The sequence below is a fragment of the Vanacampus margaritifer genome, chromosome 16 (genome assembly GCF_051991255.1).
Source record: "Vanacampus margaritifer isolate UIUO_Vmar chromosome 16, RoL_Vmar_1.0, whole genome shotgun sequence".
In the NCBI taxonomy this organism is placed as follows: Eukaryota; Metazoa; Chordata; class Actinopteri; order Syngnathiformes; family Syngnathidae; genus Vanacampus; species Vanacampus margaritifer.
Window position 1 is genome coordinate 18,151,416 of NC_135447.1, and position 17,698 is coordinate 18,169,113.

General features: G+C 36.9%; 1 protein-coding gene across 2 annotated transcripts in view; it reads left to right on the plus strand.

The window, feature by feature from the left end:
- The window catches only part of LOC144036603 (sodium/calcium exchanger 2-like), a 60,436-nt gene that overhangs the window by 6 nt on the left and 42,732 nt on the right, over positions 1 to 17,698 (plus strand). The window contains exons 1-2 of one of the 2 annotated variants that reach the window (XM_077547364.1): positions 1 to 212; positions 2,953 to 3,058. The exon at positions 1 to 212 is cut by the window's left edge and continues 6 nt beyond it. The gene's annotated coding sequence lies outside the window, so the exon portion shown is untranslated. The remainder of the gene's footprint in view (positions 213 to 2,952; positions 3,059 to 17,698) is intronic. The other variant, XM_077547363.1, reaches the window with a different exon arrangement.

Genomic DNA, 17,698 nt, shown 5'->3' on the forward strand with positions numbered 1-17,698 from the left:
TCGACTGGATTCGAGTTGGAACTGGGAGGAGACAGTGTGCGCGTCACGTGACCAGCGCGTGTGCTCCAAGCATCACCTATGTAGCGTTAACGAGAAAGTTTACTCCGCGACTTTTAATTTCGCCGTGTGTCGAGACGAGGGCAGAAACCAGTCGTGATCCTGCATACTTTTAGAATGTCACCTTTCAACGGAGCTGTGCCATAAACTAGAAGGTAAGTGACTTGCGGACGGATATGGATAAACAATGGTTAAACGAGGAACATTTTGCAAAATAACAATGGCTAGGCCAACATTGACCGACATCGTCACCTGCCCGAATATTCATAGTATAAATTATTTACGGGCATTTATCAGTGCTTTGTCTCACTTAAAATGTATCTTTTGCTTCTACTCCGGACGGGGAACACTCACTGGACACGACTTTAGGAACCTAAATGCTCCCTTTCAGAATGCATTGTTAAGAATTGAACAATGTTATTAAACAATACATGGTACCAATTTTCAATAACGCTTGTCCTGTTTAGTTGTGCGGGTGAACTGGAGCTTATCCCACCTGACTTAAGGCAAGAGGTAGGGTACACTCTCGAGTGGTCGCCAGTCAAATTACAGGGCACATATAGAGACAGTCAGGTTCAGATTCACATCTGTGAACAATTTAGCCTTATCCTTAATGAACAATTTAACCTTTTCCTTTAAAAGTCAAAGTGCAAATATTTTTTTCAGTTAGTCAAATTCGGGTTGGCCAGGAGATATTACTGTAATACTCAAAACAAAATGACATTTTTCATTCAAAACAGAACAGAAGTTAATATTGTTGAACAAAACCAAACATGTCCCCAGTTCATGAATATAAAACAAATAGATTATGTCAGGAACTCAGGATATGTTTAAGAATGTATTTCTTTTTAAATAAACAAAGAACCACAATAAATAATGACACTTTTATTGCCATCCTAAATTGATAGAAAGAAAAAAAAGCATCTCAGGAACTCCAAAGAACTCAAATCCTTAAATTAAAAATAAAGTGCTTATTATTTTTATTATTTCTGCATCTGAGAACGACTTATTGGCTGGTCCAAAATATACACCACTCTAAATAAGGACTCTTTTGCTTTTTGCCTTTGTATCTGCTTGCAGCTTCAGTGCATTTATTTGTTATACTTCTATCCGAATTTTGAGGAAATGTCTCTTCAAAATTAGTTTGCTTCATCTGATAATGCCGCTTCAAATTGGGAATCTCCATCACTATAGTCTCCCGGAATATTGAACGCATTAATTTTGTGCAAAGATGGATAATAGAATAGTTAATGCAATTTTTTTGTCCATTTTAAACAGCGAACTTGGAAAACACAATTTTCATGCAATCTTGACACCTACAAGTGGCAAAGGTTCAGCAATATGCTAGCTGCCCCAAACTCTAAAGTTAAAAACTTCACTCACAGAACTAAACTCTGAGTGACCGAGTAACAGGCGACAGGTCCTGCTATACGTACATGAATGTGAACAGTCTACAGTGCTAAATAACTAGAGCTGTAGAGGCTATTACTCACAATGTGCGAGTTGCAAGGAAGTCTAGTCCGTTTCAAACAAGTCTCAAGTTACTATGGCAAAAGCACAACATGTCAAGTGTGTAGTAAATTAATTTCAGGCATGTTAAGTGAAGTCAAGTCATTATCTCAGTCACAACATACATTGGAGTAATGATAAAATGTTTTTTCATTGCGCCTCCTGATTCAAATTTTCATTTTCAGTATTGTCATGATACAGTATTACTTCTCTCTCTCTCTATCTATCTATCTATCTATCTATCTATCTATCTATCTATCTATCTATCTATCTATCTATCTATCTATCTATCTATCTATATATATATATATATATATATATATATATATATATATATATATATATATACAAATTATAATTGCTTAATCTGCAAACCCGAATTGTCAGGAACATTCGAAATTAAAGGTTGCACTGTTATTAGGCTCTATAACTATAACTTATACTTAAAAAGAACCCCGACTGTCATGACAAGTTTGATCTATATTATTTATCTGGTTGTCACTAACATAAGTATGCGATTAATTTTTCATAAATAATTTCCAGTTGAATACATTTTGTAGACACTTTATTTGGATGCACGCAGCCATTGTTATTTACATCGCAACGCATTCATTACGTAGTGACTTCGAATGGCGGCAGGCTCTCTGCCTAGCAATGTGAAACGTCTATCAAGAAAGCAAGGTAAGCCTCCGTAGTATTTCTAAAGAAACAACACGCGTTCGGGAGAGTCACCCTCCCCCACGTCGTGCTCTCGTCATTAACCAGACTCATTCAAGAGTCGCATTGATCGTCCCTTTAGAAACGCCAGAAGAAAGTAGAAAGTTTCTACAAAATGTATTAAAATGTGAATTAAAACACTATAATTTCAGCTAGTATTTAATAGGGTTGGGAATCTTTGACGATTATATATTATATATATGACGATTTCACGATTCGATTTGATTCTGATGTTTGGGTCTGCGATTCGATTCAGAATCAATTTTCAATTCCAAATGATTTGATTGACAATGATTTCTGCTTCAATGTATAGATGTGCAAATAATCATGATCTACTCCAGTCTGACTCGCTAATGCTAATTAGTGTGCTACTCGCGGCACTTTTATCACTCAAAAGAACGGCTTCCAGTAAAGGTACACAAAAACAAGGGCAAGACAGTATAAAATTATTTTGATAAAATCGGTTCTGAATCGTACTAAATGAGAATTGCAATTCTTATGAGAATATTTTTTATGGGGGGGGGGGCACACCCCTATTATTTATCAATAATACAGTGAAAATATTTACTCTAAAAATCAATTCACAGTGTGCGCCCCTAAATTTTCTTTCAGCGCCCCTAAAATTTTAAGTTACTGGAACTGTGCTCCTCGAAATCTTTTTTGTTTTAGTCTGGAGGCCTGGTTTGGAATGTGGGAGGGATCCAGAGTACGTAGAGAAAACCCACGCAAGCATCGGGAGAACATGGAACCTCCACACAAGGAGACAGGAGCTGAGGTTTGAAACCTAAATCTCACATCTACGAGGCAGATCAGCTAACCAAAAGTCCAACATGCCCTCCATGGACACCCATACATCTTAAAATAAATAATACATCATACTGATGGATTTTGTTCTGCTTTCATATTCAACTACATGAGAGCAGCATGAACTTAAAGAAACACCAAATTGTTTATTAAACCTCTTTTCATCCTGAATCACATATCAGATTGCAGGCAATAGAAGATGAGGTATTCCGCTGGCCACAGTCATATGTCCATGTCAACGTGACTGGTTTTCTCTTGTCAGAATTGTGTATCTGGTATTGCCTCAAACTCTTAAAAACATTTAAAATAGATAAATATAAAGATTATCACAACAGAACAAACTAAAACGGAATATTTGGTATTTAATCACACCAAATAATCGGAATTACTACCAAACATATTAAAAGGAGACAAAACAACATGTTTAGCGGCTCTAAGGCTAAAAGCTAAAACTAAAGTTTGCTTGCTGCTATTTAGCCTGTAATGCAAGACCCCTCACCCCACCCCCACTGTAGCGGCCCAAGTAAACCAATGCTGCAGCATTGTACACAGGCAATGATACGCGCACCATTTAAGGTGCCAAGGGACAAAGGGCTATACTATACCTCACGTTTCTCTCACATTTCCTCCTGGATCAATCAGTAAAACGGTGTAGTTGTCTCACCCACTGAAAACCTTTGGCACCCATGATTTAGTAAAGACATTTGAAAGGTTCCGTTTTACCCAATCATTAATGAGATTGCTTTGTTGTCTCTTATTGATGGATACAATTTAAAAAATATTTTGAATTGTCAAAAAAAAATTAATGTGCAATAGTTTAGAGCTGTCAAAACTAATCAACAACTATTTTAATAATCGAGTAATGGCTGAAGTATTCCCACATATGTTATTGTCATTTTCATTCTCCACACATTTTTTGCCGTGAAACAACTACCACAAAATACTTACGATTTACACCGGTCAAATTTCAACTTGCTTTAGAAATTCACGCCTCCCGGTGTATATATCGTCTGATTCCACATTACTTACAGTATTTGCACAATTTAACGTAAAATATCTATGTACTTTTCCCCATTAATTTTTAATGGGACAGACATTAAAATGTTTCCAAGTCTATCCACGTCCACCTCCATACATACAACTGATCATCATTACTAGCTCTCTGATAATGCTCAGTGGTGCAGTTTGTAAAGTGCATTGTCCAGTAACCAGGAGGTCGCGGGTTTGAATCCCACCTTCGACTGTACATTGCAAATATATCCATGGCTCTTATGCTAAGTGATATAGAGTACATGTAAACCATTTGCAAACACCTTTTTTTTTAATATCACTATATGAATACGAAGTACAAAATAAACACCAATCACCAATTGATCAAATAAACAGTAATGGGGGGGGGGGGCTTTTGTAATACATTTTAATGCAAAATTAAAAGGAATCAGATTAGTTGATTAATCGATTGAATAAGCGGTAGTGCTGTCACTATTGAATATTTCTAGAATCGATCAATTAATCGATTCTAGAAATATTCAATAGTGACAGCACTACAATAGTTTAGGTTATTACATTATTTAATTTTCAAAGCTGTATTATGCACCAATGTTACTATGAGAGAGTATGAACTGGTTTGTCTGTGTTCACATCAACTAAAAGATGATTAAGTCACTATATTTACATGCCCTAGAGAAAACCAAAATATTGCATTAAACAATGTTTTTTTGTTGTTGTTGTTTTTGAGTGCCTCCATTACAAGAGCCAAGCAGACGAATTTAACAACAATGAAAACGCTCCCGCCCTTACAAATTGCAGAGCTTCTGTAAGACTTTCACTCTGCTTGTACTAGTTAACATGCAGCAAAGTCATCTTGTTTCGTTTTCATTGACTTTTCTACTCTATTGCGTGCTTAACTTTGCTGGCTGCCTCTGCTTCTTTTGTTAATAATTTGTTGTTCTAAACTAGGCTGATGCTTGCAATTCCAGTAACCACGGTGAACAATAAAGGGCACAAGTACACAAATTGATTGACTTGTGTTTCTCTAGGTAGGAAATGTGTTACCTTCGGCTCGGTAATAAGTATTCACGACCATGAATCTAAAAAAATCTTCCACCCAAAGATAAGTGATTGTATATCAGAGTCTTTCTTGACAGTCTGTCAAATTTTGGGTTTACACCATCCTGTATTCAGACATATATGTCTGTATATTGTCTACAGATGGACATAATAGACAATTAGTATTTTATTTATTTATCTTTAATTATACTGTCAGTTGTGTAGATTTGAAGGTAATAGCATGTTGAATAAATTGAGGCAAAAATTAGAGCAGTACTAGCAGAGTAGCTGTTGATGTGGATACGTTTTTTTCTTACTATCAACGTGTTAATTAAAAAACAATAATCAATTAAATGATCATTAATTTCATCCATTTTGTCAATTTTGCTGAATGTTTGTGTTTGACTTTTTTAAACAGCACTGTGTTCTAGCTAAAGTGGAGAGTGCTGCTAACTTCTAAGGTGTGACATGGTTGCCAATGCTCAGACAGAGTATCTCATGTAATAGAAACCTTAGGAGTTGCTGTCTTCTGGCTGTCAGTAGCTTGTCAAAAAGCCCTTTCTGTCCACCTCTTGTCCGCTCATTAAGCCTCTCTCATTCTATTTGCCCCCTGTCCTGTCTGAGATACACATGAAGACATCTTGGGGGGTTGGGGGTTGGAGGGGGGTCTGTAATGTTTCGACTAGAGTGGAGGACTTGAAAGACAAAACAAACAAATTAGATTGATTACTTGAAGTCAACTTGTAAAAACTGTTGACTAACTAATCCTTAATCCGTTTGTTCTTTCACAGTGCATAATTAATGGTGAAATTGCCTCTGCATATTATATAACAGCAATGAGACAGCATTGTATATATACTAGGGGTGTCAGGCGATTACATTTTTTTAATTGTAATTAATCACATTAACAAAAGTTGGGAAAAAATGTTAAATAGAAGTATGGTTGCATCTTTTAGTCATTGATACAGTAATTTCATAATTCATTAAATTGAGTTAAATTAAAAAGATGTACTCAACTGTAAAAGTGTGTTATTGATTTGTGTTGGTCATTTTTCTGCCACTAGATGGCATCATTGCATTTGTAAGACATTAGTGACAGCTCAGTTAATTTTCTTTTCATATTAAGAGCTATCTAAACTTTAACATGAAGTAACTTGTGAAATTCTGCACATTTGTAAAATTGCAAAATACAACTTGACCCCATTCACCACAAATATATGCATTATTATTCAATTTATTACTGCTCAAGTTTTACGTGGATGTGGCTTTCCAAGTAAGGGGTGGTCATTAATCGCTTGTTAAAAAATGAATGGTGTTAAAGGAAAATAGTCATTTAAAAAAAATTACCAGTGTATGACATTCAATGTCAAGTCACTCTGGTGCTGAAAATAAATTAAAGTGAGTGTTAAGGAAGAATGCAACAAAATGGCAAGAATTGAGGGTAGAATAAATGCGGTGCTTAGTTTGCAAGGATATAAAGATGTATACACACTTAACAATGTGGATCTAACATAAGGAGTAATTGTCCACACTTAATTTGTCTGAGCGGCCTGATTTACTGCTGCTTAATATGTAAAATGTAAAATAATGAATGGGTTGTACCTTTCTAATAATGAGATATATCACCTTACTTCACTATTGTGACGTGCATAAGGAAGTAGTCTAGAGCTTAATTAAGTTAGCAAAAGTACTGTATATCACTGAACATGAGGAACTGTACAGTGCATCAGTGTGCCCGCCATGCTGTAAACTAAGCCTTTTGATTAACCAGGCTTGCATTGCTGTCCAAACTGATAGCAGTTTTGACGTAGTGGACACACTATGCGTGGGTTACATTGCTTTTTCCTTATTAAAAACCATGGGTAGTGGTAATTTATACGCCGAGGGTAATTAATTCACTGAGGGACGGATGTAACACAGAAGATGAAAAGCCAACTCCACATGTTGTTTGAAGGGATTCTATGGAAGATGATTAGGGCTGGTGAAGAGAGAAAAAAAAGGGTTTACAGGATTCTCTATTTATTCTCAGAATTCTTACTTTAAGGTAAGAATTCTGACTTTAATCTCAGAATTCCGACTTTAATCACAGAATTCTGACTCTAAAGTGAGAATTCTCACTTTATTCTCAGAAATCTGACTATAAACTCAGAGTTCTGACTTTAAAGTGAGAATTCTGACTTTAATCTCAGAATTCTATGATTTTAAAGTCAAAATCCTGCCAACCTTTTTTTCTCTTCACTGGCCTTAATCCTCTTCCGTAGAAGTAAATGTAATATTATGTAGTATTTTGACCACAAACCCAATTATCAATTCTCCTGAAATCATTCTAGCTGAATTTACACAGACTACTTGGGTCAACCAGTGGGCTGTGCATGGTTCCTGTTGTTTCCGGTGTAATCTGATGTGCAAAATCCTCCTGGCAGACCCCATGTTCTCACGTTCAGTCATGTATCCATTGACTAACATAACGAAACGCTTGTGTGGGAAACTTCAAACTTGCTAAACATTTGCAGTGATTGTCCTTCATGGAAAATTCCATCATACAATGGAAACAACCAGGTAACTCTTTAACAAATCTTGATTAGCAATGGGGTTTGTACTAGGATGACAGCTGGATGTGAACAACTTTATAAACGTCGGTAGTTTAATGATAATAACTGCATCCTTCCTTGAAAATTGGGAGGGTTTGATTTCCAGCCAGCGCCTTAATTAAACAATTTGAATTAGTCTGATATTACACGTGGTAATTTTTTCCAACCAAAAATGGCTTTACTTTCTATTGATTACAAATCTAAATACTAAATATAACTAAAGAAACATTCATGAAATTTTTTGGAAGTGTAGATATTTTCTGTTTGTGTCAACCTCCCTGACTTAGAATCTAAATGACATCATTAAAAAATGTGTGATTTCCTACTAACTTTTCACTAGAACACATTACCCTCTAATGCCCGATTAGTTGTTTGGCCCATGCAATGTGCCTGTCTTGTGTATGTGCAGCTCGATGGATCAGCTTACTGTCTGATTCAACTGCTTCTTTGACAGGCCTATAACATCCAGCCAAAGCCCCGGTTACTTATTAAAGGGCTGGATCTGTTTTCTTACTTTGTCTGTAAACAGTAAGACTTACTTTCTGCCAAAATTTGTATGAAACTTGAGACTATGTTATTCTTTTGGAATAAAATACTTTTGGAAAATTCAATCATACATGCTGTTATGGGGAAAATATGTATAGAGGAAATACACAAGCTTTAAAGAAGTATTTACAGTGTGATAAATATATAATAGATTTGTATAATAGAGGGCCCTGCTTTCACACCCAGCTCAAGTCTAGCGCAAAAGGGCAGTCTAACTGTACACATGGGGGACATTTTCTTTCTTTTAGTATGTTCATAGTTAGAAGTTCACAGTTAGAAAAGTGTTTGTGAACATTATTCAACATTATTCCCAGCCAATTACTAAACGGTAGTGCTGACAGGTATTGACAGAGTCGGAGTCAGAGGTAGTAAAGAAATATGACCTGTCCCAGACCACCACACGACCACAACCAGCCAGCATTCCGGGTGGTGGTTCCTGGTGGCCCTGTCAGAAGCAGCACTGGCCCTGTATATCACTGGCTTGGTCCGATACCTCATATATCATAATTTGGTCAATTTAATATTCTTTCAAAAATCTATACTATTAGTTAGTCTTGCGTGTGTTATTTTTGACCAATTATTCACCAATAAGGTAACTATAATAAGTAATAAAAGAAAATAAGGATTTCTATGGTAATAAGCACGATTAATTGCTGCTTTTGTCAGGGGCGGATTTAAGAAATTTGGGGCCCTTTCGAATGAGAACACAGCTACATATATTTACTACTCGACTTTTGAGTAGTCACACATACTGATACCAGATACCAATACCACGAGTACATAAAACTTCCCTCCCCAAAAAAGACATAATTTCAAAGGCAGACCCATAAATCCCAATATAGTACTTTTCCTTAAAATTGCATGACAAAATATTGTAACTCTCACAGCACATCCCTGTCTCATTCTGAAACAAACACGCACAACACAGTATAATGCTTCTTATTCAGTGGTATTGTCAAGTGCTAATGTAGAAATTTGAGGATTGCGTCTGCTCCGCTGTATCTCTGAGGTGATTACTGCACTCTCTACTTCACTATTGTACAGTGCTCAGCATAAGTGAGTACACCCCCTTTGAAAAATACCACTTTGAACAATATGTCAATGAACACAAAAACTAAATTTATATATTAACTGTTTGCCTTATAGCATGAAAATAAAGTTAATAATATGAATTAGAGAACAACATTTTCAGTTTTACTCAAATAAGGGTGTTGCAAAAATGAGTACACCCCACAGAACGTCTCTGAGAGCAACGCTAAAAAAAGCCCAAATTTTAAACTACAGACGTCTACAAGTGTGTCTCATTATTCATTACACAGGTGTGAAGCAGACAGTTGATTATAAATGAGTGTTACTTAAAGAAAACACTTTCCCACTTGTTTTTATATCCATTGAGATGTTGTTTAAAACGTTACTTTTCAAAGGGGGTGTACTCTTTTGCGCCGAGCACTGTACATTATGATGCTGGTTACATATTTCAAACCCTTTCTGCTCAGTGAAAAACCCCTAAATGATTATTAATTCTTAAAGTGAAAGAATATTCCTTTGTGGGGTGACTTCTTAAGACAAAACTTTAATTAAAAAAGAAATCACCTTGGGCCAGTTTGAAAAATGCATCATGACAAGCCTAAAAACAGGCTGGCTGCAACTCAGAGGAGAAACAAGTGATGCTACCAATATATGAATATTGTTTAAACTGTCCAACTGCACATGTATTCATTTAAAATGAGCTTAAAAATGTCCCGACTTGTTCTAAAAATAGCAACCGTCATGCGGGTGGTAAGCTGCAACGATAACGGGCCTTGCCAAGTTCAATGAGATGAAGAAATACTTATCAATACAGGGGAAATGTCACCAGCTGAACTGTTACTCACTACATCTGCGTCCCCAACAGGCGACGATCTTGTTGTTGCTGCTCAGTAGGCTGTAAGTCGCTATAGACGCAGTGAAAATATTTGTCATTTTTGGTAACTTGGCAATCAACTTTTTACTTTCCTCCTCATTCTTATCAGCCCCACTGCGATAACTTCGTTTCATTTTTTAGTTTCTCCTTTCTTCTCAGTTTCGCTCACTGCCTTCACTTCGCGCCCTTTCGCTCTTGTTTTTGTGCATGCACATGCGCAGTAAGATGGACTGATCCATTACTGGAAATCGGGGGGGGGGGGGGGGTAAAGAGACATACGGTACAAGAAGCCTTCTTCTGCTGGCATTTTAGTGAAATGATTTGGATCAAAAGCATAATTAATGTGCGTAAATAAGTAAAAACTATATTGGTGTATGAGGAATTTTAGGAGGCCCTCTAGTAACGTGAAGCCCTAGGCAACTGCCTAGGTTTGCCTAATGGTAAGTCCGCCTCTGGCTTTGGTCTGGTGGCTGTACAGCTACTTAGCAGCAGCTAAACTGCTACTGGTATGTCAACAGCCTGAGCAAACCCCTCTCGAATTAGCATGCTTTCCACATGTTGCTCCACTAGCTTGTTCTACTGAGTCAACAGGATTGTTGTCTTAACTGTTTTTGAGTACTTACCCTGCACAACGTCTTCATTTACTCCATGTGATACCGCCCCAAAAGCAAGATCTTGTCGAAACAGTTTCATCTTGGGAAGATGACGCCAAGTCATGGCTTGTTTCGCTGCGCGTTCGGTCATTGTTTACTTCTTGTATCTTTTACTTTCTGTTTACGTTTTCAACTTGCAAACTGCAGAAGAGAAGGAAAACCTGCACTCGGATTGGCTGATGTCACGCAAATTTCCGTCACGTTTGATCACTCGCTTTATCAGAAATTTAGGGTGCCCATGCGGCTGTTCTGATTTTACAGTAGTGCGTCTGACAGATTTTTGATCTGGGAAATAAGTTATGAAATGTTTCCACGTACCCCCTGCAATGGGCTCATGTAATATTTATTTATTTTTGACACATTGAATGAGTTTTTTCTATGTATGTTTGAAATGTCTGTGTGATCAGTGAACGCACCATGAGTATGTTACGGTCCGCCACGGAGCGGAGTTGAATCTGTCTTGCGTGTGGAGTGGAGGACCCAAATGCAGGGAGGCAGGAGAACCACGGCACGAGTGCAGGTTGAACTGACGTACTTTATTTTACAAAAGCGCTAACCAGGGTACTGGTTAGTATTAAATAAACAAAGAACTGAAAGATACAAAATCAAAGTAACCGACAGAACTCCAGAGGTGACCGTGACAAGCGGCAATGATCCCACACGGACTGATCACCATCCGGGAACTAAATACACCCACACTAATTGGGTAACTAGCCACACCTGGGGCCAGGCACAAGTGGCTGAGGGCCCGGATTGGTCAACCCGCGGAAGGGCAGGAACCCACTCAGGACCAATCGGGACCCTCAACCAAAGCCAGATCTTCCCAGTCATGACAGAGTATACTCTCAAACGTGAATGACGTACGACGATTTTCTTTTACTTCTCTCCACGAATCTCTGGATCCTAGAATGTAAGCACTTTTTTGCAAAACCTTGTGTATGTAACTGAAAATCACAATACTCAAAAGTGGGTTCTTCATGTCTTTCAAACAGTAAATACTTTGGCTGGTGCGCTTACGAATGTTTCAGCAATATGTCAAGTGCATGTCAGAAGTTCACCAATGACATGCGCACTCGATATCGCAATGTATGTCCGCAGGCAAAATGGGGCCCCATACGGACGAGGATGCCCTACGCACTATGCGTACTCTGCATGTAGGGCGCAGCGGCCCTGATGGCCCTGTCCCAGTACTCGCACTTCCATCCTTGTGCCCCTCAATTGCACGTTCCCGTTGATGGGTGCGAGTGTGTAGGGTGTCTCAGATTTCCGAAGTACACTGTCATCTCACTACGCACCGCCCGCTTTGTGCCGTTGTTCTACATTTCAGGGCTCAGCGTATTCGTGACCAAAATAGCGACATTGAACTCAAACCACATAGTTTGAATGGGACATTTTATGGACACTAGATAGTTTTCTTTCTTATTTGATAATGTATTTAGTTTATAAATAATTTTATTGGTTATTCTATTTATAAATAATATTTTTTACTTATTATAGTTATCTTATTGGTGAATAATTTGTCAAAAATAACACACGTGTGAGCGACTAATAGTACAGTTTTTTTTTTTATGTATATTAAATTGACCAAATTATATGTGAAATATCGGACCAAGCCAGCGATATACAGGGGCAGTGCTGCAGGGTTGTGGCAGAGCCACAATTTGGTTTCTCAGGCCACCACCTTAAAAGGCTTAACGTAGAACCCTGCATTATTTTCAGTTTTGTGACGATACGGCTTGAAAAAAAAAGGACTATATTTCTTATCAAAGGGTCACGATACCTGGAAAATTGTCAGGCTCAGGGCCGGCCCTAGGTGATTTGGTGCCCTAGGCAAAAGTGTACATTGTAGCGCAATTCTGTTTGGCTAACATGCATGCCTCTACCCTGGGCCGCAGTAATGTACATGAAATATAGCAACATTAGTTAAACAATGAAACATTGCTCCAATACGAACCTTGTTCCCTTCTCAGCCAGGTACTAAAGAATCGTTCACTGAATTAGTTGTAAACTTCAGTTTTCTCTGATTTCCTGTGGCGCACGTCTTCTCTGCACTTGGAAGACGACGCTACTAAGTACGTCAGTTACTTACGTCAGTTCCTAACGGTTTATGAGACCTTCTCCTGTATCCTTCAAAATAAAAGTATCCTTCCCCATTAATTTTCAATGGGACAGACATTGAATTTTGTCAGCATCAGATGACACTTTTCAAAAATAAATACGCCATTAGCCATGAATTTTAACAAGTCAGGTTAGGTCAGTGCTTAGAGGTATTGCCTGCCACCACCAAGAACCTGGGTTCAAACCTCGCTTGGACCACATTTTAGTACATTCGATGGTTCGATACCAATTGATTATCAGATTAAGAAATAACATTTCTCTGAAATTATTAAATCCCACTTTAGACAGAATGCAGCTCAAGTTTTCTTTTTATTCATTTGTCATTTAACTACAATTAAAAATGTGATTTTTTTTTCACATAATGTATCTTTGAATTTACTTCATAAGCACATGCATTCAAATCCTAGAATTTAGCTAATATAGCATTCAGCTTTTTAGCATTTCAACACAATTTCTGCAGAAATTGCACTTTGTCTAGTTATGAGTTATTATTGTTTGACATGGAAAAAATGCATTGTTATTGTATATTTACCTAAATATACAATAGCAATGCAATTATGCATCCAGCTCTAGCAGAAGTGTCTCTTTGATTGGCTACCAACATTGGCTCTGCATAATTCTAACAACTTTATGACATTGTGACATGTGTAAGACCTAATGTTTTATAAAGAAAGGTAACCTTCCTAGGTTTTTAGCCTTTGTGTTTAGAATTTTTTTTTTCTAACAACTTCTGGTGTAAGGTGTTTGTTAGTCTGAGGTCGTTGTAACCCTAGCATTGCTTGGAAAGTGAAATGTGATGCAGCAGCTCTTCAGCGTTTCTGAATCACAACTGTATAATGATCAGGCAGAGCTCAGGCTACATCAAAGATGCAGCACCCAAGTATCTGTTTCAAGTCACAATCCACAATGCAGTGTAGCTTCATCTATGAGTGGTAGTAGCAACAGCCTGCTCTCACATACTGAAAAGTAAACTGCCTCCTTTACATTTTCAGTGACACGCGCGCTTTGATATTTTAAATCCATAACGTTTTCCTAATTTGGAAATGCATGCGTTGTTTTCTTGATAAGGTACAATTGAAAGCTCATGCTTACTCAGCAGGTTTAAGACCTATAATGCCCATAAATAAATTATGCTAGCACACACAAAGTCTGTCCTGACTGGCAGTTTACCAGGTGTGAAGGAGACTATAGTTAGGGATTGTGTCAGTTGTAGTGATGTGGACAGACTGATCATAACATTTACATTATTTTACAGTTAAAATTGAAATGGTTGTTTACCTTAACTTTAAAACCAATGGTACAGAGACACTAGTACAAAGTGCCATTTAAAGAAGTTTGCATTGTTGCACGTGAATTATCTTTGTCATTCTTACTTCAATCACAAGCATTGCATGGCTTAACATTTTGGTTTTAGTTTCTCACAGGTAATTTTGATAGGTGGTCAAGATGACTCAGACAGATCATGTTTACTTTTAACTACCGGTAATCCCAAGCCTTTGCGCTTGTGGCTATGGTTAAAAAAAAAAAAAAAAATTCAATTCAATTCAATATGACAACATCTTGACTGACAGCCCCTTTCAGAAGTACTGTACAAAGAATAGTATGTGTGCATCATATGGTTAGGTTGTGTATTATCGTACTACCTTTTGGCATAAATTATGTATTTTTTGTAGAGCACGTAGTGTAAATAAAAATGGAATCACTCATTTCTTAGGGAAAAAATATGGAATCATGAAAACCAAACAAAAAGTGCAACACCTGGTACTTTGTTGCACTACCTCTAGCTTATAAAACAGCTTGAGGCATGGACTTAACTAATGACAAATGCTCTACCTAATTTGGCTCCAACTTACTGATTCCTTTCTGATTGCTGCAGCTCATTTTTGCAGGTTGGAACTAGTGTTGCACGGGATACCAGTACCAGTACCAGTACTGTACCTCGATGTTTTGTCGTCAAAAACGGCTTGGTATCAATTTTTCTTAGTACCGGTACTTAAAAAAATAATAAATACAAAACAAATACAAGACAGTGGTTTCAATTTTCAGTTTTAGAAACGCTTTGTAACAAGAGCAAATGTTTTTCGCGGAGAAGCAGAAGAAAAAGCAGCAATCATTCCTGTAATGGACTCAAGGTATGTTCAAGAAGAGGCACACAGTAGGAAATCACAGTTATGCATAGAAAAAGCTCAGACGACTGACAGAGTAACAGACACAGGTTGTGACGCATTTTTGACACTTCCCTTAAAAATAAGTGGAGCGTGAATTATTTTCTTCCCAGTTTGTGGTATTTGATTACGCATTCGACTAATTGGGAGCGGAATGGAGAAGAGCAGAGACATGCACGCAAACTCAAGTAACGTTACATTGAGTCATTGGAGTGCCACTGTATTGCCAATATTTAAAACGGATGACATCAAATGCAGTCAAATACAGTACTTCAAGAATATGGAATGCAATGTGAAAGCACATACAGTATAAACATAAATATGTACAGTATGTACATAAATTAACATGTATCCATCACAATATTTTGAATTAATAATAAATAAAGATAATTTGAAGTTCTTTCGTCATTTTTAATTTTGCTGCTTTTGCTGATGTTTTAGAGTTTTGTCGAGGTACCGTTTCAGTACCGGTATCGAGGTATTTTATGCAGGTATAGTATTGAAGTCAAAATTTTGGTATCGTGACAACACTAGTTGGAACCTTGCATTGACCATTTTCTTTAATTCCTATCACAGATTTTCAATTGGATTGATAACCGAACTATTTGCAACCCATGACATTGACATTACATTAATATTAAGTTTTAGGGGTGGACCTGTGCCACCGTACAAGGCCCTCAAACATTTTGACTACTCATTCACCTTCTGATGATGCAGCATCGGGAGTTCAGTAATTTCCTCAAGGATACTTCGAACGTGATCGAACCCACAACCTCAGGGATACTAGACAACCACTCTACCACTGAGCCCGCGCCACCTCTGTTTTTAGTAATTTTTTATCACATGAAATGTATACTTAGTTGGTAGTGCTGATGTCCCCTAAGCAGAGGCAGCATTCCTGTAGTTCAAGTCTAATTCTTTGCTTTGCATAATATTCACCCTCTCAAACTTTCCCTTTTCCCTATGTCTCTTTAGATGTCCTTTCAAAATAAATGTTAAGAAAATGTTTATGAATGTTACCATCGAGGACATAACAGTAATTGTAGTTATTTTCAATAAAAACATTAGTCAGTTAACAAAGAATTTATTATAAAATTACACATTTTTACTGTTAATTTTTGAGTCATTTTAAATGTTTTTGGCTCAGACCGGCCAACTTTAGTTCACAGTTTAATGAACATACACAATTTTACAGTTAGTATATCAATGTAAAATAGATTATCAATAGCATTATGCCCTCTTAAATGTATTATTTTTGTACAGACGGGGTGTGATACCGTTACGGCGTTATTGTTTCTATTCGTGGATTAAAGTTTTGCTTCTTTTGATATTAAATTATTGTAACTTGGTGATTACCATTAGTAAGAAGGGCAGACAGTCAGTGCTTATTTTTGGACAGACAGAGTGTGATACCGTTACGGCGTTATTGTTTCTATTTGTGGATTAAAGTTTTGCTTCTTTTGGTATTAAATTATTTTAACTTGGTGATTACCATTAGTAAGAAGGGCAGACAGTCAGTGCTTATTTTTTTACAGACAGGGTGTGATACCGTTACGGCGTTATTGTTTCTATTCGTGGATTAAAGTTTTGCTTCTTTTGGTATTAAATTATTGTAACTTGGTGATTACCATTAGAAAGAAGGGCAGACAGTCAGTGCTTATTTGACAATAAGACAATCATGTTAAGATAAAGAGGAAGATCTTTTTAATTATCAATTTCAAAACGGAATGTGATTTTGAAACGAACCTGCGGCAAACATATTTTAAACAGTAAATATCTGTATCTCTAATAGGTTTTTCGGTACAGTGATTTCATGTTATTTTACATTCATTCTTCTTATAAGATCAGTGTATTTTTAATTATAATTTACAAATATAGGAAAAATCTGTAAAATCAAATACAGTAGAAACTCGGAGTTTGAACGTCTCGGAATTCGTACAAATTGGACTTCGACCCAAAAATCTGAGGAAAAAAATGCCTCGGAGTTTTACTTCATTTTCGGAGTCCGAGCATCCATTGTTTAATTTTAACACTATGCCAGGCATTCCAAAGGAACTAATATTTGTACACTAATATTAAAAAGTAAACATTTCATACTGTATGTCCCCTTCAATATTTAATTGCACAGCACCTGCCTGCTATAAAATTTTGATTTAGAAATTAGAATTTTTATGTTATTATATAATGTTAGGCTACGTTAATACAATGTTTTTGTTACCAGTTAAATCACAAGCCAATGAGGGTTTCTCTTTCTTGAGAGAGGTTACAAGCAATTTTGTCCAAGTCTGTATATAAGTTGAGCAAGTACTTTGGAATTATTTTGGAATGTCTTGTTACATACTAACATTTTTAGGTTGAGTAAAATCTGGTAAAAACACGAAAACAGGAGTTGCTTGAGTTTGCATGCATGTCTCTGTTCTTTTCCATTCCGCTCCCAATTAGTCGAATGAGTAATCAAATACTACAAACTGTGAAGAAAATAATTCTCGCTCCACTTATTTTTAAGGGAGGGTCAAAAATGCGTCACAACCTGTGTCTGTTGCTCTGTCAGTCGTCTGAGCTTTTTCTATGCATAACTGTGATTTC